Raw genomic sequence first — 26,133 nt, 5'->3', positions numbered from 1 at the left:
GGAAACACTGAATTTACATTGCAATCTCGGTGGGACCGATCCGCTCTTTCGGTGAGACCGAAAAGTTACGAAAGGGAAACAGAGAGTTTGCAATCCCATCTCGGTGAGACCGAGATCCCTATCGGTAGAACCGATTTGCTAGGGTTTGGCAGTGGCTTATGACAAGTGAAACTCGGTGGCGCCGGATAGAAAGAATCGGTATGACCGAGTTTGGCTTAGGGTTTAGGTCATAAGTGGATATGGGAAAGTAGTTGAGGGTTTTGGAGCATATCACTAAGCACATGAAGCAAGAGGCTCATTAAGCAACACCTCATCCCTCCTTGATAGTATTGGCTTTTCCTAAAGACTCAATGTGATCTTGGATCACTAAAATATAAAATGAAGAGTCTTGAGCTTTTGAGCTTGAGCCAATCTTTTGTCCTTAGCATTTTGAGGGTTCCACTTTCACATCCATGCCATGCCAATCATTGAGCTTTCCTGAAATAATCATCTTGGAATAGCATTAGCTCAGTGAGCTATATGTTGTTATGAATTACCAAAACCACCTAGGGATAGTTGCACTTTCACCAACGTAGAAGAATAGGATTAGTATTTAGGGGAGTGAGGGGTCCACCCTCTGAAAATCAGGCGATGTTTAGATTAGTTTGGAACGTTTCATAACCTTACGTATACTCTTTCGTAGGTTTAGCATTAGTTTGAACTTTGAAATGTACGGTAGTACGGAGACTCACCTCCGGCGACCGCCCGTGGAGTCAGAATTGCGGGCCCATCTGCAGGCGCAGGTGCGACCGAGCTCGGCGGCGCAGCCAGCCTGACCATCACCGGGCCGTCGAGGAAGGAGTACGTCTCGTATCGGTAGCTGCACCTGACCCCAAGAGACCTCCCTCCAACGTGGTCGGTGAACCGCCTCGGCATTCCGGCAATGAGTCCGGCGAGGCAGGCACAACACCGTGCCGGCGTCAGGTTCCGGCGTGCACTGAGCCCAGCCGTACACCCTGGGGAACTGGCCGCCGAGGTTGGCCTCCCTGGACGCGTACCACCGCGTGGAGTTGTACGCCGCGTAGTCGGCGGTGGCGCTCACGAGCGCGACCACCTGGCGGTTGAACCGGCCGGGGTCGGACGTGACGTTCTGGTTGTTGATGCGGTTCGTCCTCCCGACGTTGTCCATGGAGGAGAGGGAGCTGGCGTTGGCGGAGTAGTAGAGCGCGCAGGGGTCGTAGTAGATGGCGGCGTCCTTGTCGTAGGCGCACTGGTTCTGCACGTCCTGGAAGGCCATGGCGACGCAGCCGGAGCAGGCCGTGGCGTTGGCGTCGCCCCGGCAGAGCACGAGCGCCCAGACCTGGTCTGGGGCGGCGCCGACCACGGCGGTGGCGAAGAGGTCCGGGGACGAGGAGATGTTCATGGGCAGCGCCGCGGCGAGGAGGCCCAGGTTGGCCTGGTACGTGCTGTTGGCTGTGAAGTTGGCTGCCGTGCCGCACACCTGCCACATATACGCCGCTGCGCACCGCGCCAGCAGCACGACGGTGAGGGATGCCACGACGAGGTGGCTCATTGTGTTCCGTGTCTGTGTGTATGGCATTGGCAATCTCGGAGGCCAGAGCTGTTGTTGACTGTGCAGCCAACTCGTGCTTTCTGCCACTTCCAGAGACAACCATGCTCGGCGGCTACCTCCTTCTCGTGGCCGTGCTACTGCCGCTGGCCGCGCCCTAGGCGACGCAGTGGCAGTCCACGACATGCGCCAGCGGCGCTTACGCGGCCAACAACACCTACCAGACCAACCTGGACCTGCTCGCCGCGGCGCTACCGGCCAACGTCTCGGCCTCGCCGGCCGGCTTCGCCACGGCCACCATGGGCGTGGTGCTGGACCTCATCTCCGCGCTGACGCTCTGTCGTGGCGACACCAACTCGTCGCAGCGGGCTTCTGATGTCTACTACACAACCTTCTTCTTGTAGACATTGTTGGGCCTCCAAGTGCAGAGGTTTGTAGGACAGTAGCAAATTTCCCTCAAGTGGATGACCTAAAGTTTATCAATCCGTGGGAGGCGTAGGATGAAGATGGTCTCTCTCAAGCAACCCTGCAACCAAATAACAAAGAGTCTCTTGTGTCCCCAACACACCCAATACAATGGTAAATTGTATAGGTGCACTAGTTCGGCGAAGAGATGGTGATACAAGTGGTGTATGGATAGTAGATAAAGGTATTTGTAATCTGAAATTATAAAAACAGCAAGGTAACTAATGATAAAAGTGAGCGTAAACGGTATTGCAATGCGTTGAAACAAGGCCTAGGGTTCATACTTTCGCTAGTGCAAGTTCCCTCAACAATACTAACATAATTGGATCACATAACTATCCCTCAACATGCAACAAAGAGTCACTCCAAAGTCACTAATAGCGGAGAATGGACGAAGAGATTATGGTAGGGTGCTAAACCACCTCAAAGTTATTCTTTCCAATCAATCCGTTGGGCTATTCCTATAAGTGTCACAAACAGCCCTAGAGTTCGTACTAGAATAACACCTTAAGACACAAGTCAACCAAAACCCTAATGTCACCTCAAGTATCCGTGGGTATGATTATACGATATGCATCACACAATTTCAGATTCATCTATTCAACCTACACATAGAACCTCAAAGAGTGCCCCAAAGTTTCTACCGGAGAATCACGACGAAAACGTGTGCCAACCCCTATGCATAGGTTCATGGGCGGAACCCACAAGTTGATCACCAAAACATACATCAAGTGAATCACGTGGTATCCCATTGTCACCACAGATACGCACGGCAAGACATACATCAAGTGTTCTCAAATCTATAAAGACTCAATCCGATAAGATAACTTCAAAGGGAAAACTCAATCCATTACAAGAGAGTAGAGGGGGAGAAGAAACATAAGATCCAACTATAATAGCAAAGCTCGCGATACATCAAGATCGTATCACCTCAAGAACACGAGAGAGAGAGAGAGAGATCAAACACATAGCTACTGGTACATACCCTCTGCCCCGAGGGAGAACTACTACCTCCTCATCATGGAGAGCACTGGGATGATGAAGATGGCCACCGGAGAAGGATTCCCCGTCCGGCAGGGTGCCGGAGCGGGTCTAGATTGGCTTTCGGTGGCTACGGAGGCTTCTGGCAGCGGAACTCCCGATCTATTGTGATCCCTGGTGTTTTTAGGGTATATGGAGATATATAGGCGGAAGAAGTACATCAGGGGGGCCACGAGGGGCCCACGAGGGTGGAGGGCGCGCCCCCTGCCTCGTGGCCTCCTCGCAGATCCCTTGACGTGCACTCCAAGTCTTCTGGGCTTCTTTCCTTCCAAAAATGAGTTCCGTGAAGTTTTAGGTCAATTGGACTCCGTTTGATTTTCCTTTTCTTCGAAACCCTAAAACAGGGTAAAAACAGAAACTGGCACTGGGCTCTGGGTTAATAGGTTAGTCCCAAAAATGATATAAAATGTATAATAAAGCCCATAAACATTCAAAACAGTAGATAATATAGCATGGAGCAATCAAAAATTATAGATACGTTGGAGACGTATCAGCATCCCCAAGCTTAATTCCTGCTCGTCCTCGAGTAGGTAAATGATAAAAATAGAATTTTTGATGTGGAGTGCTACTTGGTATAATTTCAATGTAATTCTTCTTAATTGTGGCATGAATATTCAGATCCATAATATTCAAGACAAAAGTTCATATTGAAATAGAAATAATAATACTTCAAGCATACTAACAAAGCAATCATGTCTTCTCAAAATAACATGGCCAAAGAAAGCTATCCATACAAAATCATATAGTCTGGCTATGCTCCATCTTCACCATACAAAATATTTAAATCATGCACAACCCCGATGACAAGCCAAGCAATTGTTTCATACTTTTGATGTTCTCAAACTTTTTCAATCTTCACGCAATACATGAGCATGAGCCATGGATATAGCACTATAGGTGGAATAGAGTGGTGGTTGTGGAGAAGACAAAAAGGAGAAGATAGTCTCACATCAACTAGGCGTATCAACGGGCTATGGAGATGCCCATCAATAGATATCAATGTGAGTGAGTAGGGATTGCCATGCAACGGATGCACTAGAGCTATAAATGTATGAAAGCTCAACAAAAGAAACTAGTGGGTGTGCATCCAACTTGCTTGCTCATGAAGACCTAGGGCATTTTGAGGAAGCCCATCATTGGAATATATAAGCCAAGTTCTATAATGAAATATTTCCACTAGTATATGAAAGTGACAACATAGGAGACTCTCTATCATGAAGATCATGGTGCTACTTTGAAGCACAAGTGTGGTAAAAAGGATAGTAGCATTGCCCCTTCTCTCTTTTTCTCTCATTTTTTGTTTTTTTATTTGGGCCTTCTCTTTTTTATGGCCTCTTTTCTCTCTTTTTTTATTTGGGCTTTTTTGGCTTCTTTTATTTTTTTATTTTCGTTCGGAGTCTCATCCCGACTTGTGGGGGAATCATAGTCTCCATCATCCTTTCCTCACTGGGACAATGCTCTAATAATGATGATCATCACATTTTTATTTAGTTACAACTCAAGAATTACAACTCGATACTTAGAACAAGATATGACTCTATATGAGTGCCTCCAGCGGTGTACCGGGATGTGCAATGACTCATGAGTGACATGTATGAAAGAATTATGAATGATGGCTTTGCCACGAATACGATGTAAACTACATGATCATGCTAAGCAATATGACAATGATGGACTGTGTCATAATAAACGGAACGGTGGAAAGTTGCATGGCAATATATCTCGAAATGGCTATAGAAATGCCATAATAGGTAGGTATGGTGGCTGTTTTGAGGAAGGTATATGGTGGGTTTATGGTACCGGCGAAAGTTGCGCGGTACTAGAGAGGCTAGCAATGGTGGAAGGGTGAGAGTGCGTATAATCCATGGACTCAACATTAGTCATAAAGAACTCACATACTTATTGCAAAAATCTATTAATTATTGAAACAAAGTACTACGCGCATGCTCCTAGGGGGGATAGATTGGTAGGAAAAGACCATCGCTCGTCCCCGACCGCCACTCATAAGGAGGACAATCAATAAATAAATCATGCTCCGACTTCATCACATAACGGTTCACCATACGTGCATGCTACGGGAATCACAAACTTCAACACAAGTATTTCTCAAATTCACAACTACTCAACTAGCATGACTCTAATATCACCATCTCTATATCTCAAAACAATCATCAAGCATCAAACTTCTCTTAGTATTCAATACTCTATATGAAAGTTTTTACTATTCTTGGATGCCTAGCATATTAGGATTATTTAAGGAAATTACCATGCTATTTAAATACTCTCAAAATAATATAAGTGAAGCATGAGAGTTCATCTATTTCTTCAAAATAAAACCACCACCGTGCTCTAAAAGATATAAGTGAAGCACCAGAGCAACAACAAACTACCCCGAAGGATATAAGTGAAGATCAATGAGTAGTCGAATAATTATGCAACTATGTGAAGACTCTCTAACATTTAACAACTTAAGATCTTGATACTTTATTCAAACAGCAAGCAAAACAAAATAAAGTGATATATAAGAATAGCAAACATCATGTGAAGAAGAAAAAACTTAGGATCAACCGAAACTAACCGATAGTTGTTGAAGAAGAAAGGTGGGATGCCAACCGGGGCATCCCCAAGATTAGATGCTTGAGACTTCTTGAAATATTATCTCGGGATTCCTTGGGCATCCCCAAGCTTGAGCTTTTGTGTCTCCTTAATTCCTCTCATATCACGGTCTCCTTAAATCTCAAAAGCTTCATCCACACAAAACTCAACAAGGACTTGTGAGATAAGTTAGTATAAACCATTGCAAAACCTTATCATACTCTACTGTAGAAAATCACCAAAATTATTATTCAATATTGCATACTAAATGCCTCTGCATATTTAATAGTCCTATCCTCAAATAGAATCATTAAAGAAGCAAACATATGGAAACAATGCAAACATAACAGCAATTTGCCTAAACAGGATAGTCTGTAAAGAATGCTGCAACATCCATACTTACCTAGCTCCAAAAATTATGAAATAAAATTCCCACTGTAGTAAATTTATCAGAGCTTAATATTCAAAAGGTTTCAACATTTTATAACATCCTGACTTTTCTAGGGAATTAATGCAACAACGGTAAACTTTCTGTTTTCAAACAGCAACATGTATACTTGTAACATAGGCATAGTAAAGGCTATCAATGCCACTTTTATTGAAATAAAAGATGCAAAATATTGTTCTAAATAACAGCAAGCAAATACTAACAAAATAAATTGACGCTCCAAGCAAAACACATATCATGTGGTAAATAAAAATATAGCTCCAAGTAAAGTTACCGATGGACGAAGACGAAAGAGGGGATGCCTTCCGGGGCATCCCCAAGCTTAGGCTCTTGGCTATCCTTGAATATTACCTTGGGGTTACTTGTTCATCCCCAAGCTTAGGCTCTTGCCACTCCTTATTCCATATTCCATCGAATCCTTACCCAAAACTTGAAAACTTCACAACACAAAACTTAACAGAAAACTCGTAAGCTCCATTAGTATAAGAAAATAAATCACCACTTGAAGGTACTGTAATGAACTCATTCTTTATTTATATTGGTTTTAAACCTACTGTATTCCAACTTCTCTATGGTTTATAAACTATTTTACTAGCCATAGATTCATCAAAAATAAGTAAACAACAGATGAAAAACAGAATCTGTCAAAAACAGAACAGTCTGTAGTAATATGGATCAAACATATACTTATGGAACTCATAAAATTCTCAAATAAATTTCTGGACCTAAGGAATTTATCTATTAATCATCTGCAAAAATAATTAACTAAATATCACTCTCCAAATAAAAATGGCAGCAATTCTCATGAGCACTAAAGTTTCTGTTTTTTACAGCATGATCATAAAGACTTCACCCAAGTCTTCCCAAAGGTTCTACTTGGCACAAACACTAATTAAACAACTAAAACCACATCTAGACAGAGGCTAGATGAATTATTTATTACTAAACAGGAACAAAAACAAGGAATAAAAATAAAGTTGGGTTGCCTCCCAACAAGCGCTATCGTTTAACGCCCCTAGCTAGGCATGATGATTTCAATGATGCTCACATAAAAGATAAGAATTGTAACATAAAGAGAGCATCATGAAGAATATGACTAGCACATTTAAGTCTAACCCTCTTCCTATGCATAAGGATTTTGTGAGCAAACAACTTGTGGGAACAATAATCAACTTGCATAGGAAGGCAAAACAAACATAACTTTAAAATTTTAAGCACATAGAGAGGAAACTTGATAATATTGCAATTCCTACAAGCATATGTTCCTCCCTCATAATAATTTTCAGTAGCATCATGAATTAATTCAACAATATAACCAGCACCTAAAGCATTCTTTTCATGATCTACAAGCATAGAAAATTTACTACTCTCCACACAAGCAAAATTCTTCTCATGAATAATAGTGGGAGTATCATAAGAGACTCGAATACTATAAATTGTTTCCACATTAAAAGAGTAATGTTCAGAGAAGGGGTAATCATAATCATGACAAGTTTTATAAATATAATCACTACTTTTTATAGCATAAGTATCATCACAATAATCATCATAAGTAGGAGGCATGCTATCATAACTATAAACTTGCATATCAAAACTTGGGAGACTAAAAATATCATCTTCATTAATCATAGCTTCCCCAAGCTTGGGACAAACATTAATTGCAGCAAATATATTCTCAAAAACATAATCTTCATCAAACATAGCATCCCCAAGCTTGGGCCTTTTCATATCATAAGCATAATCACTCTCATCATTAATAGTATAGATAACACCAATAGTATAGCAATGATCATATTCTTCCAAGTAAGTGCCAAAAAGATTTTCAAGATCATAAGAAGTATCATTATCTTCCACAATTATATTTTCATGAGGCACAATAGTAATAGGAGCAGCATTATTTGGGAGAGATATCTTTTTACCTCTCTTCCTTTTTCTTTTCTTCTTCTTCTTCTTCTTCTTCTTCTTCTTCTTCTTCTTCACCACATCATGTGTGGGTTCAATCCTCTTTTTGGAGCTCCTTATTAATGAGATTGGTTGAATAGGAGGCTCCTCCTCGTTACCTGATTCATCATAAGAAATAATAGGAGGATATTGGGAAGTCTCTTCCCTTTCGTTAGTATTCTCTTCATCCTCTATTTGTTTTCTTTTATTTATGTAATTGGCAATATAAGGATTTTCAATACAATTCACCGCACAATACATATAAATTTCTTCTAGATCAAAATCAAGAACTCTATCAAGATTAAACTTTGGAATACCCTTAGTTATACGTTTCATTTCTTCATAACCCAAAAGAAGACTAAGCTCTTTATGTTGCTCAAAGGTAATCAAATTATCATAATTTTTGGATACGATTCGGTCATGAAAGAAATTTGCATTGGAGATTTAAATGACCATGTTCATTGCAAAGTTCACAAGGGGCACGAGAAATATTGAATCTTTCAGCACATTCATCTAGCTCTTCTTGCAACAATTTAGTTTCTAAGTACTTATGCCTCTTGCAATATCTATCTTCCCTATTTGGTGTGTACTTACAAACCCAATGCACTCCACAAAAATTGACATGTTTATAGGAGACATTTTCATCATAACTAGTGCAATCATCATTAGCATCATGGATATTCAAAGAATTCGTAATAACAACATTGCAATCATGCTCATCATTCAAATATTTAGTGCCAAACATTTTATAGATTTCTTTTTCTAGCACTTGAGCACAATTATCCTTTCCATCATACTCACGAAAGATATTAAAAATGTGAAGCGTATGAGACAAACTCAATTCTATTTTTTATAGTTTGCTTTTATAAACTAAACTAGTGATAAACAAGAAACTAAAAGACTCTATTGCAAGATCTAAATATATACCTTCAAGCGCTAACCTCCCCGGCAACGGCGCCAGAAAAGAGCTTGATGTCTACTACACAACCTTCTTCTTGTAGACGTTGTTGGGCCTCCAAGTGCAGAGGTTTGTAGGACAGTAGCAAATTTCCCTCAAGTGGATGACCTAAGGTTTATCAATCTGTGGGAGGCGTAGGATGAAGATGGTCTCTCTCAAGCAACCCTGCAACCAAATAACAAAGAGTCTCTTGTGTCCCCAACACACCCAATACAATGGTAAATTGTATAGGTGCACTAGTTCGGCGAAGAGATGGTGATACAAGTGGTGTATGGATAGTAGATAAAGGTATTTGTAATCTGAAATTATAAAAACAGCAAGGTAACTAATGATAAAAGTGAGCGTAAACGGTATTGCAATGCGTTGAAACAAGGCCTAGGGTTCATACTTTCGCTAGTGCAAGTTCCCTCAAAAATACTAACATAATTGGATCACATAACTATCCCTCAACATGCAACAAAGAGTCACTCCAAAGTCACTAATAGTGGAGAACGAATGAAGAGATTATGGTAGGGTACGAAACCACCTCAAAGTTATTCTTTCCAATCAATCCGTTGGGCTATTCCTATAAGTGTCACAAACAGCCCTAGATTTCATACTAGAATAACACCTTAAGACACAAATCAACCAAAACCCTAATGTCACCTAGATACTCCAATGTCACCTCAAGTATCCGTGGGTATGATTGTACGATATGCATCACACAATCTCAGATTCATCTATTCAACCTACACATAGAACCTCAAAGAGTGCCCCAAAGTTTCTACCGGAGAATCACGACGAAAATGTGTGCCAACCCCTACGCATAGGTTCATGGGCGGAACCCGCAAGTTGATCACCAAAACATACATCAAGTGAATCACGTGGTATCCCATTGTCACCACAGATACGCACGGCAAGACATACATAAAGTGTTCTCAAATTTATAAAGACTCAGTCCGATAAGATAACTTCAAAGGGAAAACTCAATCCATTACAAGAGAGTAGAGGGGGAGGAGAAACATAAGATCCAACTATAATAGCAAAGCTCGCGATACATCAAGATCGTATCACCTCAAGAACACGAGAGAGAGAGAGAGATCAAACACATAGCTACTGGTACATACCCTCTGCCCCGAGGGAGAACTACTCCCTCCTCGTCATGGAGAGCACCGAGATGATGAAGATGGCCACCGGAGAAGGATTCCCCCTCCGGCAGGGTGCCGGAACGGGTCTAGATTGGCTTTCGGTGGCTACGGAGGCTTCTGGCAGCGGAACTCCCGATCTATTGTGCTCCCTGATGTTTTTAGGGTATATGGAGATATATAGGTGGAAGAAGTACGTCAGGGGGGCATGAGGGGCCCACGAGGGTGGAGGGCGCGCCCCTGCCTCGTGGCCTCCTCGCAGATCCCCCGACGTGCACTCCAAGTCTTCTGGGCTTCTTTCCTTCCAAAAATGAGTTCCGTGAAGTTTCAGGTCAATTGGACTTCGTTTGATTTTCCTTTTCTTCGAAACCCTAAAACAGGGTAAAAACAGAAACTGGCACTGGGCTCTGGGTTAATAGGTTAGTCCCAAAAATGATATAAAATGTATAATAAAGCCCATAAACATTCAAAACAGTAGATAATATAGCATGGAGCAATCAAAAATTATAGATACATTGGAGACGTATCAGCTTCCAGGACGTCGCCATCTACCAGGACGTCGCCATCTACCAGGACGCCCCAACAACAAGGACGTCGCCATCTACCAGGACGATTGCGTCCTCCGCTTCTCCGACCAGCGCTTCCTGGACTTCGTAGGCGTGGAATCACCCGCCGGTACCTACTCCTCGGACGTGGAGAACCTCGCAGCCCCGGCGGCCTGGTTCAACGCCGCCGCCCTCGCGCTCGTCAACGCGACGGTTGACCAGGCCGTGGTTGCGCGCGGCGACCCCGCCAAGAAGTACTTCGCCACGGGCGAGGGGAGCTTCGACGCGACCTACTACCCGAAGATTTATGGGCTGGCGCTGTGCGTGCCGGAGGTGACGGCCGCGCAGTGCCGAGGCTGCCTCGTTGGCTTCATCAGAGCCGCGCCGTGGTTCTTGTTCCAGAACGGGAATTCCGGCGGCCGAGCTCTTGGGGTCTGGTGCAACCTGAGGTACAGCGTGAACCCGTTCTACACGGGCGGCGCCATGGTGAAGCTCTCGGCGCCGCCGGCGCCAGCACCCGCAGCCGTGCCTTCTATTGCTATAGCAGAGACGCCAACAGGTCGGCTCTGGTTCACGGTTTCCCTATCCCACGCAAATTTCAAGTCATCTTGAGATCTCCATTTGATGTATCCGATGTTGATTTCATTGCAGGGAGGAAAGGGAGAGTGGCAGGGATCTCTACAGGCGTCGCTTGTTTCGCTGTCCTGATGTTGATTCTTGCAGTCTCTGCTTTCATTCGATACAAGAGAAGAAAGGCTAAGAAGCATGACGACTGTGAGTAACTAGTCAATTGCTCAAAGCACTGGATCTTACTACAAGGGTATTTATTCATGTCTTTTATGTGTGTTGTTAGAACTTATGTTTATCTCTACTTTGTAATCTCAACCAACATATTTTCTCTCTTTCCTGTAGCTATCCAGGAGATCTCCTTGTAACGACCTGATCACATGCGATCGGTCTCCTCCAACTTGTAAACCAAGGCATGGCTGTTTGCCTCATATCAATATAAACCAAATGCGGCTCCTCATGATGAATAGGAATGCTTCCCAATCTAACATGGTATCAGAGCCACCTCTTCCGTACACATCTAGACACAACAAAACCACAAACCACAAACCACAACTGCCGCTGCCGTCGTCATGTCTTCCTCGTCGTCCGTCGCCCTCAACCTCGGGTCACCGCCGACTGAGAAGCTTGCAAGAGGAAACTTCATCCTCTGGAAGGCACAAGTCCTACCAGCCCCGCGAGGCGCGCAGGTGACTGGTTTGTTGGACAACAATGACGAAGCTCCGCCCAAGACGATGGAGGCCACGCAGGCGGACAAGACCACGACCATGGTGCCGAACCCACTGGATGCGGCCTGGATCGTCAATGATCAACAAGTGCTCTCATATCTACTGAACTCCATGACTCTAGAAATAGTTGCGCGGGTCATCGGGAAGGATTCCACCTTCCAGTTGTGGACAACGGTGGCAACCATCTTTGCCTCCCAATCGCAGTCTCGGATTACAAATCTGAGGATTGTGATCACCAACACCAAGAAGGGCACCATGTCAAGCTCTGCCTTTATGGCCAAGATGAAGAGTCTCGGCGACGAGCTAGCAGCCGCTGGCCGTCCGATTTCTGACCCGGAGATGGTGGGCTACATCTTGGCGGGGCTGGACCGTGACTACGATCCTGTGGTCGCGACGATCAGTGCCATCAAGAACACGATCACCGCCGATGATCTCTTTGCCCAAATCTCTGCTTTCGACCAGAGAATGGAGATGTTGGACGATGCTTCTTCTGGTGGCTTCCACACGTTGGCAAACGCAACCTACAGAGGCCGTGGCCAAGGTCGCGGGAAACCCTACCGTGGGCGTGGCACAAGGGGGCGCGACCGTGGAGATTGGCAGCCCTCTCCTGCTCGCGGCGGAAACGACTACAGAGGGCGCCAGCGACAAAATCAACTGCAATAGGCGCGTGATCAGCAGCAGCGCGACAATCCTGAGTGCCAAATATGCCTCAAATATCATCCAGGGGGCGCGGCTCTGCTGGTGGTGCTATGAAGATGGAGAACCAGAAGAGAAGGCGACACATGCAGCCACCTATGGTGTGGATACCAACTGGTATGCCGACACGGGAGCCACCAATCACATAACAGGAGAACTTGATCAGCTAACGATGCGGGAGAAGTACAACGGAGGCGATCAAATCCACACGACAAGCGGTTCTGGTATGGCAATAACACATATTGGCAGTTCAATTGTTAAAAACCCCATCAAAAATTTGCATCTGAAAAATATTCTACATGTTCCTGAAGCAGCAAAAAGTCTTCTTTCTATTCATCGATTCACTCATGATAATCATGTTCTCATAGAGTTTCATCCCTATTTTTTCTTGGTTAAGGATCTGGTCACACGGAGAATCATTCTTAGAGGACGGTGTGTGGGAGGTCTCTACCCACTCATATCATCAGCAGCATCAGCATCAAATAAGCAAGTGTATCTCGTCACCAAGCCATCTTCAGCAAAGTGGCATAGTCGTTTGGGTCATCCGTCCTCAGTAATTGTTAGACATGTCCTTAGCAAGAATAAGCTCTCCTATGAGCCTAGTGTTGAGTCAGTTTGTGATCCGTGTCAACAAGCAAAAAGTTATCAATTACCTTACCCTATCTCTACCAGTGTGTCCACTGCACCATTGCAACTCATATTTTCATATGTATGGGGGCCAGCCCCTACTTCCGTTGGAAGATTTTCCTATTATGTAAGCTTCATTGATGACTATAGTAAATTTACTTGGATTTACTTGTTAAAGAAATGATCTGATGTATTCCGAGTTTTCATCAACTTCCAAAATCTTGTTGAACGCAAACTAAACTCCAATATTATTGCTACGCAAACAGACTGGGGAGGTGAGTATGAGGAACTCAACTCATTCTTTCAAAAACTTGGCATTTCTCATCATGTTTATTGCCGTCATGCTCACCAACAAAACGGATCTGCTGAAAGAAAGCACCGTCACATTATTGATATAGGGCTTGCATTACTAGCTAATGCATCCATGCCACTTAAGTTCTGGGATGAAGCTTTCTTAACTGCTACATACCTTATCAACTTGCTTCCTAGTAAGGTCATCAAACTTGAAACACCCATCACACGACTCCTTGGTATAACACCAGATTACACATCACTTCGCATTTTTGGTTGTGCATGTTGGCCGAACCTTCGGCCCTACAATACACGTAAAACTTGCATTTCGTTCAAAGAGATGCGTGTTCTTAGGATATAGTCCCATGCATAAAGGAGTCAAGTGCTTGGATGTCCCTACAGGAAGAGTCTATATATCCAGAGATGGTGTATTCGATGAGTCCATCTTTCCGTTTGCATCTCTACATCCCAACACCGGTGCCCTCCTTCGAAAAGAAATTCTTCTCCTTCCTGAACATCTTCGGAATTTTGAGCAAGGGGGAGACAATTGCACTGACCAAAATGTTGATAATATTGCAAGAACCAGTTCTGCTCTTGTCCCTGTGCAGGTTGGCAACAAAAATGGTGCTCAAAATGATGTTCAAAATGATCAAAACGAAGGGATATTTCATGTGTCGCAAGAAGACGAAAACAACACTGAAAACGGAGCTGATCCGGCGCCGCCAGCAACTCCTGTGCGGCCGTTGGCCCCGGATCGCGGGACGTAATCGTCCTCGGATCACAGACTCATCAGGCGTGGGCACGCTCCCTCGACCAGCCAGCCCCGCGCCTCCACGTCACCAGCAGGCTGGGCCGCATCCTCCTCATGCTTCACGCCGCGGTCCTGTGCCTCGTCCAGCCAGCCCCGCGCCTCCACATCATCGACAGGCGGAGCCGCATCCCCCTTGTGCTCTGGTCGCTGTCCCCATGCATGCATGCACTAGGCGAGGCGGGATCCCCTGCATCTGCAGATCCTATGGACACCAGGATGATTGGTGGAGACGGGGCCACACCAGACTCCACCGGATCTTCTGCGCCAACGCCAGCGGGGTCGACTGGATCTTCTGCAGCCGACTCTCCTGTGCAACGTGTACATTCAGAAGCTTCTACATGAGTCATGACACGTCTACAGAAAGGTATAAAGAATCCAGAAATGCGTACTGATTGCACTATACCATATGGCATGTTGTGTATCTCAGGTGAACCAACAACATTGAATGAGGTACTTGATGATGATCCAAGGTGGAAGAAAGCCATGGATGAAGAATACTATGCACTCATGAAAAATAAAACCTGGCATCTCGTGCCAGATCAGAGAGGTAAAAATATTATTGATTGCAAATGGGTGTACAGGGTTAAAAAGAAGGCAGATGGAACTATTGACAGGTATAAGGCATGATTGGTTGCAAAGGGTTTTAAACAACGCTATGGTATAGATTATGAAGATACCTTTAGTCCTGTTGTGAAAGCTGCCACAATAAGACTTGTTCTAGCTATTGCTGTGTCCAGGGGGTGGAGTTTGCGTCAGCTGGATGTACAGAACGCGTTTTTGCATGGTGTTTTGGAACAGAAAGTTTACATGAGACAACCACCTAGGTATGTGAGTTAGAAAACACCACATTATATATGCAAGCTTGACAAGTCACTTTATGGGTTAAAACAGGCACCTAGAGCATGGTACTCTAGGTTGAGCACTCAGTTAAGATGTCTTGGCTTCTTTGCATCAAGGGCTAATACATCATTGTTCATTTACAACAAGGCAAGAGTAGTCATTTTTGTGCTTATCTATGTTGATGATATTATTGTTGCAAGTTCATCACAAGATGCTACTAATGCTCTTCTACATGACTTGAGCTCAGAGTTTGCCTTGAAGGATCTAGGAGATCTACACTTCTTTCTAGGTATTGAGGTTAAGAAAACTCAGGATGGTATAGTATTAAATCAAGAGAAATATGCCAATGAGCTTCAGAAAGACTCTCAGCTTATGAAGGGGAGCCTCTTCAAGAGGTAGAAAGTATGAGGTACAGAAGCATTGTTGGAGCATTACAGTACTTGACACTCACATGTCCAGATATCTCATTTGCTGTTAACAAAGTTTGTCAGTATTTGCATACTCCTACCACTGCACACTGGTCAGCTGTCAAGAGGATTGTGAGATATGTAAAACACACCGTGAGCTTGGGCCTTAATTTCAAACATTCTAATTCTACACTTTTCAGTGCATTTTCTGATGCTGATTGGGCAGGTTGTAGTGATGACAGAAAATCAACTGGAGGCTTTGCAGTCTTTTTTGGATCCAATCTCATTTCTTGGTGTGCAAGAAAGCAGACAACAGTATCAAGGTCAAGTACAGAGGCTGAGTATAAATCCTTGGCAAATGCCACTACAGAAACTATTTGGTTAGAGTCACTACTTGAGGAACTAGGAGTTAAGTTAAATCGTATCTCATGTCTTTGGTGTGACAACTTGGGTGCAACATACTTATCTGCAAATCATGTATTTCATGCCAGAACAAAACATATTGAAATTGACTTTCACTTTGTACATGAAAGAGTTGCAGACCAAGAAACTTGAGATATGGTTCATCCCTTCCAAAGATCAAGTAGCTGATGGATTTACCAAGGCACTGCCAGCAAAACCATTTGAAGAATTCAAGAGGAATCTGAACCTAGGATAGTTGAGATTAAGGGAGGGTGTTAGAATTTATGTTTATCTCTACTTTGTAATCTCAACCAACATATCTTCTCTCTCTCTCTCTCTCTCTCTCTCTCTCTCGTAGCTATCCAGGAGATCTCCTTGTAACGACCTGATCACATGCGATCGGTCCTGATCACATGCGGTCGGTCTCCTCCAACTTGTAAGCCAAGGCATGGCTGTTTGCCTCATATCAATATAAACCAAATGCAGCTCCTCATCGAGGAGTAGGAACGCTTCCCAATCTAACATGTGTGCATTGTTCAACAGCATTTAACAAAACGGCAAGAGGGAAGTGCACTATCTACGATTTTCTGACGCTGCAAGAGGCAACCGAAAACTTCTCAGAGAAGCATAAGCTTGGAGAAGGCGGTTTACCGAAAGAGAGTTCCCCCCCGCTTTGTATTCCAAAGCAACCAGCCAACATAGTACACAACTCGACGCTGGGGCGAAACACAACAAGCCCAAAGACAAAGAAGAAGAAGAAACATAATGCCAAAAACGACAGCTCGACAAAGCGCGGAAGGCCCGCCACCGTTGCGCCCTCCGGAAACACCCCACCATAGCTCGAGGCTCCGAGTGCCGCATACCAAGCAACACCTCCAAGAAGGTATGCGACGCCGACGACGCTGCTGCCCGGGCAAGTCCTAGGGTTTCCCCCGGTATGCGGAGGAAAGTAGGGGATGGCTACCACCGACGCCCTTCAAGAAGGAATGGTGGCACCCGCCGGTGTCACCGCATCGGCGCCGGACGAACCGGCAAGGATTTCTCCCGCTCACCAAACACCACCGCCCATCCGAAGCCAACCATCCAAACAACCACCCAATGCGCCACCGCGGTTGCGCCACCGCCCACGCCGTCTCACTACGAGCACCACCACGAGGCGGATTTGTATACAAGGTAAATAGAAAAGATTTGGAGAATGCAGGGTAAAACTATTTGCCACACTCTGTTCTTCTACTGAAAAAAGAACTTGCTTCTTGAGGGAAACCTCCCGGACGGACAAGAAATAGCAGTGAAGAAACTTATAGATGGTGCTGGTGCTGGACATGGACTGGATTAGATACGCAATGAAGTGCTGGTGTTGGCAAAACTCCAGCACAAGAACCTTGTTAGGTTGCTGGGGTTTTGCCTCCATCAGAAGGAGATGCTACTTGTTTATGAATAAATCAGGAATGGGAGCCTCGACAACTTCCTTTTTGGTATTTCCTTGCGTCCTCTCCACTCACATCTTCATGTACTGAAAACTGTTTTAATCTTCTTCTGCGTTCCTTTTTGGTATTTCCCTGCATCCTTTCCACTCACATCTCCATATACTAAAATCTCTTTTAATGTTCCTTTATGGCTGTATGCATCGTTCTGATGTAGAGGATGGGGAGTCCCCCCTTTTCGAAAAAAATCATGTCTCATGAAAAATTAGCCATTGGTTGTGATAAAAAATTGTCCACCAAAATATGCCGAGAACAGAGGAATCATGAAGTGAGTATTGTTGTTTGGAAATACCTTCTTTACTAGTCATTCATACTCACTGTAGCATTTCTGGAAAGGAAGTTGCTACAGGTCCATAGCATAGACAGTTAGATAGTGCAAAGTACATTCTGTTAGTGTAAGGAATTACTGAAGTTTCCATTAGCAAAGTTACTACGTAGAATGGCTCTCTACTGTTAGAAGGGAGAGAGAGGATTGGTGGAATATGATGGATGTATTATTGAGCCTCGAGGGCGAGTATATATTGAGTACAAGACTTGGAGGGCAAGACGCCTCTCCTAGAGATAAGGTAGGAGACGGACTACAAATCCTAGACTACCAAATACAAGTATCCCAAATATATCTCTAACATATACTCTCTGTTATCTTTCGTCAATGCAGCTTTTGATAAAACTTGGACAATACGTTGTAGTAGATGCTAGTCGAAGAAATACACTAAACTGGGATGAAGAGTACAACATCATTCTCGGAATTGCCAAGGGCATAATGTATCTTCACGAGGACTCGAGCATAAGGATCATCCACCGAGACCTGAAAGCTAACAACATTCTGATTGATGATGCCATGAATCCGAAGATTGCGGACTTCGGGTTAGCTAGGCTGCAAGTAGGAGGCCATACTCAAACCATGACAACTAGAGTTGTTGGAACATGGTAAGCAACTTCATACAAAAGTTTTTTAGTATATTGCAGATGTCAAGATGTTTGCTTCTATGCCTAACTGATAATCATCTGCAACGGGAATATGGCGCTAGAGTATGCAATACATGGAAACATGTCGCCAAAGATCAATATTTTCAGCTTTGGTGTCTTGGTGCTTGAAATTTTAACCAAGAGGAGGAACTGCGGCTCCGATGATTGCGAGACGGACACGGTGAATCTCCTAAGTGATGTAAGCGGATGTGTATATCGCAGCAAGCTGGAAACCTTATTATCATGGATGAAACATAATTTTTTCCGACAAGTTTCAAGTAGTAACAAACTGATGGGAACAGGTATGGACTTGTTGGAGCAAAGGGATGATATCACAGATGATTGATGAATCACTCGAAGGACACCCCCGAATCCAGCCGCTAAGATGTATCCACATTGGGTTGCTGTGCGTCCAAGCTGACCCTGACGACAGGCCTGACATCCCATCCATCATTTTCATGTTGAACAGGGAGGACATGGAGCTTCAGCCACCAGCATAGCCTGCATTCTTCTTCGGGGAAGACTCAAACTCACCTTCTCTGCCATGCTAGCAGGGCACCTACGTGTACAACCGGTCTGAGGTGATCTTTGAAAATATCTCTCTGAATGGGCTCACAATTACCGATGCATATCGTAGATAATTTCTTTTATAGATTGTATCTTAGATAAGCAAAAGACAAAGAAGAGTGGTTTGGAATACCATCTGGGCTCGGTTCTTGGATAAAAAAGGCACTTTGAAACACCCAAACAACAAAATAAAGTTTATTAAGCAACTAACTCGATGACCGAACGCACAGAAATGAAGCCAGGGAGATGCTAAGTTCTGGCATACAAAGGTCTCATACATTCCGGGTGTGTTTGGTAGCATGTATGGACCTAGCCTAGTTGTTCTTCTCTCATCCATGCTGAATGTAGACACGCTGAGTCCATGCAGTTGCCCTTATTTGCCAGTGATCTACGCGTCGAAACATGTTGAGTTGAGAGTCTGTTTGGCAGCCTGCATATACATGCTGAACATTCTTTTAAAAATTTGAAATTCTGAACATTTTTTTAAAGATTTTGAATATATTTGAAATTCTTGATTTTTTGAAAATTTGATCAAAATTTGAATATTTTATAATTTTTTTTAAAAAAATTGAAATTCTGAACATTTTTTTTGAAAATTTAAAATTTTTTAAAACTCTGAACATTTTTTTATATTTTTTGAAATTCTGAACATTTTTTGAAAATTTAAACAAAATTTGAAATTCTGGATTTTTTTGAAAAGTTAAACAATTTTGAAATTCTAAACTTTTTCAAAAATTTAAACAAATTCTAAAATTCTGATTTTTTTGAAAATTTAAACAAATTTCGAAATTCTGAACATTTTTTAAAAAATTAAACATATCTGGACGTGGTCTGGTGGGTCGGGACAAGGGTCAGGGCCAGCATGACTGCCTCCATGCACCCTGGGCATGGTGAGGACCCTTTTATGCATCAGATGGGCATAGCTCAGGTGAGCCTAGTCCTGGCCATCTCCGGCCCGACCCTGTCGACCCACCCAGGCCCGACCCTAAAATCCAGGGCCTAGGCTCGATGGGCTTGCCCGTGGGCCGGGCTTGGGCCTGAGTTTTGAGTCCACCAGCAGGGCCTGGACGGGCTTGGGCTTGGCATATTGGCATTTTAAGGAAGAGGTCCGGCCACAGCCCTAAGCCCTAAGGGCTTTTTAGGGCCTTTTACCAGATGGGCCGGGCTTGGGCTTGAAAAGTAGGCCCAAGGGCCTTGGAGGGCCCGGGCCTCATTTTTCCGCCATGGGCTTTTTAGGCCCGGCCCAAGCCCGGCCCGGCCCATGGCCAGGTATAGGTAGGCCCATGCAAGCTATCAAACAAGAGAAAGTTGGTCAGATTGAAAACTTTTGCCCTCATGCACCCTGCCAAACACACCCTCAAGGGCAGAGCTTGCTTGGGGCCAAACCAGGCCATGGCCCGCCCAGGATTTCTGATGTTTTTTCTATACTTAGAGCAACTCTAGCAGACCCCGCAAAAATTTGACCCGCAAAACGCGTTTGCGTGTCAAAAACTAGCGCGGCCGAATAGAACCCATATCTAAACCTGCATAATTTGAAAAAACACTTTCGCAGGAGAAATTGCACAAACATAGTTCATCACATACTACATAGTTCATCACATGATCAACAAACTACAAGCATAGTTTGAAGGAAATATGCCCTAGAGGCAATAATAAAGTTATTATTTATTTCCTTATTTCATGATAAATGTGTATTATTCATGCTAAAATTGTATTAACCGGAAACATAATACATGTGTGAATACATAGGCAAACATAGTGTCACTAGTATGCCTCTACTTGACTAGCTCATTGATCAAAGATGGTTAAGTTTCCTAGCCATAGACATGAGTTGTTATTTGATCAATGGGATCACATCATTAGGAGAATGATGTGATTGACTTGACCCATTTCGTTAGCTTAGCACTTGATCGTTTAAGTTTATTGCTATTGCTTTCTTCATGACTTATACATGTTCCTATGACTATGAAATTATGCAACTCCCGAATACCGGAGGAACACTTTGTGTGCTACCAAACGTCACAACATAACTGGGTGATTATAAAGGTGCTCTACAAGTGTCTCCGATGGTGTTCGTGGAGTTGGCATAGATCAAGAATAGGATTTGTCACTCCGATTGTCGAAGAGGTATCTCTGGGCCCTCTCGGTAATGCACATCACTATAAGCCTTGCAAGCAATGTGGCTAATGAGTTAGTTGCGGGATGTTGCATTACAGAACGAGTAAAGAGACTTGCCGGTAACGAGATTGAACTAGGTATTGAGATACCGACGATCGAATCTCGGGCAAGTAACATGTCGATGACAAAGGGAACAACACATGTTGTTATGCGGTTTAACCGATAAAGATCTTTGTAGAATATGTAGAAACAAATATGAGCATCCAGGTTCCGCTATTGGTTATTGACCAGAGACGTGTCTCGGTCATGTCTACATAGTTCTCGAAACCGTAGGGTCCGCACGCTTAAAGTTCTGTGACGATCGGTATTATGAGTTTTTGTGTTTTGATGTACCAAAGGTAGTTCGGAGCCCCAGATATGATCATGGACATGATGAGGAGTCTCGAAATGGTCGAGACGTAAAGATCGATATATTGGATGACTATGTTCGGATACCGGAAAGGTTTCGGGAGGTTTCGAACATTTACCAGAGTACCGGGGGGTTACCGAAACCCCGGGGGAGTATATTGGGCCTAATGGGCCTTAGTGGGAGAAGAGGAGGGTGAAAGAACATGCGGTGCCCCCATGTTTGGTTTTGGTAATTGATGACAATCTCTATGGACTAATGGTTACCTTGAGTTATATTTGAAGGTTTTGTCCATAGGCTTTTCTTGGAGTACATGCGTTGGTTTCAAGGAGAGTTTGCGTCGACCAAGGTGCTATTCAAGGAATTATCCAAAGATTGGTCATGTGAGTGTTGAGCTTATTGCAAGCATGTCTTGAAGAAGAAGATTGTGTGATCATTCATGTCTACCTTCAAAACATCATCCAAATGAAGAGAATTGGAAAGATTCAAGGTTGATCAAGATTAAGTCAAGAATGAATCAAGTTGATCAACTCACAAAGCGCAAAAGATGTACCGAGAGGGATCAAGTGATCCCATGGTATGGTAAGCATTGTCAATTTCGCTTTGTGTACTAACCCATGGTCTTCGTGAGAGTTCTTTGTGGGGTTAGGTTGCGATGTGCAAGTTCAAGTGGAGCATCACGAAGAGATCAAATACTTGAAGCTTGCCGTCCATTATGGTAACAATGGATTTATGAAGATGTGCCGAAGAGTGGCTCACCCATAGTGGAGTATGGGGGAGCAATCAACTAGTCTTCATCGAGCGAACACAATCAAGAAAGGTGGTCCAACTTGAGGAAGTCAAGATCGTCATCATCTAGCTCAAGTGGACTATGTGCAAGACAAAGGTTTGCCCTTGATAGGTTTTCTACTTTACCGGTCTCATAGTGGTGGTTGGGAGACCGGGTTATAGGATCGATTGCCGTACTATCAAGGGGGGCTCTCGATGAGTAACTTGAACGTATCGTTCGTAGAGAGCTCAAAACTTTGCATCCTTGCATCATCTTTATTGGTTCTTGTTTGGTTCTTCTCTTTGTAAGTTTTGGAGCTTATGGTCATCTTGGTGACAAGCTCGAGTTCATCGAAAACGGAGTTCACTTGCATCTTCTATGATGTTTTCGATGTTGAAGGTTTTGCCGGTTCTTCTTGGTTGGAGGTTTCACTCCTCTATTTGTTAGGCATACCTCCCCTGCCTCTTCTTACTATAGCCAGTCGCTGTTTTGATGCATGCTACTCGTCGTCTTGTTTCCAACAATCTTGAGTTTGCTAAATTCGGAGCTCATATGCAAACGTTATGGCAGTTCTGGTTTTCCATGGAGTACTTGCTTTCGTGGAAGTGGCATAAGGATGGCGCCAGCGGTAGTACCGCTGGGCCGGAGCGGCAGTACCGTTTATCGCCACAAACGGTAGTACCGCTGTCCCACAGCGGTAGTACCGCCCATGGCCATAAGCGGTAGTACGGCTCCGGTTCCGCGCTGGTACCGCCTCAACTCGAGGCGTTGTTTTCTCGTGTCGGGTTCAGCGGCAGTAGGAGCGGCAGTACCGCTCATGTGCGGTAGTACTGCGGCTACCACCGCCCCTAGTGCCGCTCAATGGCCCTCCTCCCTGTTCCTTCTCCCTGTGCTCGTGGTAGGCGATGTGCGCGGTCCCAGCGGTAGTACCGCTGGGCCAAGCGGCAGTACCGCTTCGGCCAACGGTAGTACCGCTGGCTCCAGCGGTACTGCCGCTCATACGGCTCCGCCTCGCACTCTGTTTCGCTCCGCTCTCCGTGTTCTACCGCCCAGGCGGTACTACCGCTCCCCTGAGCGGTAGTACCGCTCGTGCGCGGACTGAGCACATAATGGTTGGATTCGGGAGCTCCTATAAAAGGGGGTCTTCTTCCCCATTCAACCTTATCCTTTGAGCTCATGTTCTTCCCCCATTGTTGACCTTCTTCGAGCTTGCTAACTCTCAATCCCTCCATGGATTCTTGCTAGTTTTTGAGGGAAAAGAGAGAGGATATCTAGATCCACATTTCCACCAATCACTTTCTCCTCTATGTGAGGGGAACCCCTTGGATCTAGATCTTGGAGTTCTTCGTGTTCTCTTCTTCGTTCTTCCTCTCATTTTCCTCCCTAGCATTTGTTGCTTCGGTGGGATTTGGGAGAGAAGGACTTGGGCACTCCGTGTGCCCTTGCCATTGCATTTGGTGCATCGGTTTGATTTCTCCACGGTGATACGTGGAAGTTACAAGTTGAGAAGCTTATTACTCTTGGGTGCTTGGTACCCTTGAGCTTGTTCCTCTTGGGTGCTTGGGCACCCTAGACGGTTGAGGTCACCTCGGAGCCGTATTCCATTGTGGTGAACCTTCATGGTGTCGTTGGGGAGTTAAGCCCAACCTTGGTGGTGTTCGGAGCTCAATCATTATGGTGTAAATCTCCGGGCAAGCGTCGGGGTCTCCAATTAGGTTGTGGAGATCGCTCCGAGCAATTTGACGGGTACCGTTGACCGCCCCAAGGGTTGCCAAAGTGTACGTGTTCGGTGACCGCCCCCAAGGGTTGCCATTTGTACGGGTTCGGTGACCGCCCTCAAGGGTCCCTTAGTGGAATCACGGCATCTTGCATTGTGCGAGGGCGTGAGGAGATTACGGTGGCCCTAGTGGCTTCTTGGAGAGCATTGTGCTTCCACACCTCTCCAAACGGAGATTAGCATCCGCAAGGGTGTGAACTTCGGGATACATTGTCGTCTCCGCATGCCTCAGTTATCTCTTACCCGAGCCCTTTACTTATGCACTTTACTTTGTAATAGCCATATTGTTCTTTGTCATATATCTTGCTATCACATAGTTGCTTATCTTGCTTAGCTTAAGTTGTTGGTGCACATAGGTGAGCCTAGTTGTTTTAGGTTTTGTGCTTGACAAATTAACCGCTAGGTTTATTCCACATTTGTTCAAGCCTATACCGTAATTATTTTAAAACGCCTATTCACCCCCCTCTAAGCGACATCCACGATCTTTCAGAGGGGCGGCCAAGGGCAGTCGCGCGCCCCCTCCCCCTCTAGTCTGAATTGGACAAGGAGGGGGGTGGCGCCCCCCTTTCCTTCTCTCTTCTCTCCCTTCCTTTTCCTCTCCTACTCCAACTAGGAAAAGAGGGAGTCCTACTCCCGGTGGGAGTAGGACTCCCCCCTTGGCGCGCCCTCCTCCTTGGCTGGCCTCCTCCCCCCTAGCTCCTTTATATACGGGGGCATGGGCACCCATAGACACAACAATTGATCTCTTGATCTCTTAGCCGTGTGTGGTGCCCCCTTCCACCATAATCCACCTTGGTTATATCATAGCGGTGCTTAGGCGAAGCCCTGTGATGGTAGCTTCATCAACATCGTCACCACGCCATCATGCTGACGAAACCCTTCCACGAGCTCTACTGGATCGTGAGTTCGCGGGATGTCACCGAGCTGAACGTGTGCTGAACGCGGAGGTGCCGTACGTTCGGTACTGAGGATCGGTCGATCGTGAAGACGTACGACTACATCAACCGCATTGTCATAACGCTTCCGCTTAACGGTCTACGAGGGTACGTGGACGACACTCTCCCCTCTCATTGCTATGCATCACCATGATCTCGCGTGTGCGTAGACTCTTTTTTGAAATTACTACGTTCACCAACATAGTTATACTACATACTACGTTAAACTAGTACTAGAGGGGTCGGATCTGACGGCGGCGAGGTCGCGGCAAATGGACGACGCCGTGGAGGAGCCGGACGCTCAATCCTCCTCGCCGGAGCTGCACAGGTTGACGTACTTCGCCGCCTGCTCCGCGCGGGTGCAGTGCCACTCCTCGGCCTTCTCCTTGGCGGCGAGGTTGGCAGCGACCGCCTCCCGCCACTGTAGGGCTTCGAGCTCCTCTGCGTGGCGCTGGCGCTCCGCCTCCTCGTGCACGCTCCGCTCGGCGATGGCGGACGCAACGGCGTCGACATCGGCGACGTAGTCTTCCGTCCCTATGACTCCGCGGCGGCCGAGCGGAGTGGGCTCCTCCTTCACGGGGACGAAGGCGAACGCGTCCGGCTCCTCCTCGTCCTTCGACCACTCCCTTTTCACGGGGAGAAGGCCCGCGCCGGAGGAGGAGGAGCTCCCAGCGTACGAGGACCTCGCGGAGAAGAAGGACGTGCGCCGGCGGTCGTACTCCGCCGTCTCGCTCCGCTGGAAACTCGCCGGCGGCGACAGGCTGCGGTTGGTCCATTTCCGGGCCCTGCGCTTCCGCGTGCAGTCGGACCGGACGCGCCGCTCGCGCTCCGGGTCCCTTCCGCCACCGGATCTACTGCCGGAGCCGCGTCCGGAGCTCCACATTCGGCTCCACATGATGGCTGGAGGCGGGGCGGGTGGTTACCGGCGGCGAGAAATGTGGAGAGGGGGAAGGAAAATCGCGTGGCTCGGCGGCGGCGAGGGATAGGGTTTGGACCCGCAAACGAGTCGCGAAACCGCAGTTATAGCGATGAGGGCGTGCGGTTTGTGGGCCGAATGAGTATGCGGGCTCTGT

General features: G+C 45.5%; 2 pseudogenes; one reads left to right on the top strand and one right to left on the bottom strand.

Moving 5' to 3' along the window:
* Positions 1–690: 690 nt before the first annotated feature.
* LOC125527137 (uncharacterized) lies at positions 691–1,655 on the bottom strand (annotated as a pseudogene).
* On the top strand, positions 1,654–19,129 carry LOC125535761 (cysteine-rich receptor-like protein kinase 6; annotated as a pseudogene).
* Positions 19,130–26,133: the final 7,004 nt, after the last annotated feature.

This window comes from Triticum urartu, chromosome 2A, assembly GCF_056163025.1.
Source record: "Triticum urartu cultivar PI428250 chromosome 2A, HENAU_Tu73, whole genome shotgun sequence".
NCBI classification, from domain to species: Eukaryota; Viridiplantae; Streptophyta; class Magnoliopsida; order Poales; family Poaceae; genus Triticum; species Triticum urartu.
The sequence above is the reverse complement of the archived record's forward strand: the minus strand, read 5'-3'. Positions and strand labels throughout refer to the sequence as shown.